Source organism: Acyrthosiphon pisum, unplaced genomic scaffold (genome assembly GCF_005508785.2).
Source record: "Acyrthosiphon pisum isolate AL4f unplaced genomic scaffold, pea_aphid_22Mar2018_4r6ur Scaffold_21707;HRSCAF=24650, whole genome shotgun sequence".
Taxonomy (NCBI): domain Eukaryota; kingdom Metazoa; phylum Arthropoda; class Insecta; order Hemiptera; family Aphididae; genus Acyrthosiphon; species Acyrthosiphon pisum.
The window spans coordinates 32,876-33,763 of NW_021771203.1; the positions used below are offsets into that span (position 1 = coordinate 32,876).

General features: G+C 26.8%; 1 long non-coding RNA gene across 1 annotated transcript; it reads right to left on the reverse strand.

Annotated features, from left to right (window-relative positions):
* Positions 1-4: 4 nt before the first annotated feature.
* Positions 5-818, reverse strand: LOC107882616. The gene is made up of 3 exons (XR_001678818.2): positions 490-818; positions 102-226; positions 5-44 (listed from the first exon to the last, which is right to left on the reverse strand). It is a non-coding gene; the product is annotated as an uncharacterized LOC107882616 (long non-coding RNA).
* Between the last annotated feature and the right edge of the window lie 70 nt (positions 819-888).

Genomic DNA, 888 nt, shown 5'->3' on the forward strand with positions numbered 1-888 from the left:
GGTTTGTAAAAGGTTCAGCCAACATTTTCACGGTATGATTTGTGCTATAAAAAAAAAAAAATATTAATGTGAACATTATAAATATATATTATTTTTATTACAATCTTCATTGGCTTTTTGTTTCTGGATTTTTTTTTCTCACTTGTTGCGTTACGTTTTGAATTAGGTTTTATTTTCGATACTGACGGACTCATTTCTTATCAACAGTTTCACTAAAATGTTCATCCTAAACATAGTTAATTTACAAAAATGAATGAGTGATGTAATAATCTAACTCTATAAATACAGTCAAACTTATTAACATAATTATAATTATATTGTATTTATTATATTCTATGTTGTATACTTGTATTCAAACATTAAATATTATTTTAATTTTATATGTTTGTATCATGAATTATAACCATAGAGTTGAGTAGTGTTACAACTGAATTCCAAATTTTTTTCAGTATTACATATTATAGATATTATATATTATTTTTTACTAACCTCTGAATCCGAAGAAGTTATTGATCGATGATATGGCATTGTGGTTGTTGTGCAAATAGCTCCTTGTGCTGAATTGAAATCTTAAAGACTGTTAAATATCGATGATTTTACACTGGTATATATAGTCAGATTTTACCACTTCTATAAAAAACTTGAACAGCTATTTGATATACAATAACCTTTCTACATTCTTAAAGTGTTCTGGTAGCTAATTTATTATCTGTGTTGTTATGCAGAGAGTCATCTCTTCTGCGAATTATTAAATATTTATCAGTTATTACATCCTGGTCTAATGGTTACGTATATATACATATATACGTATATCTACTCCTCGCTTTGGCAATCCCCCATATCCTGTCAACTGATACGTGTTTTGTGTTCTTAGAAAATATAATATGG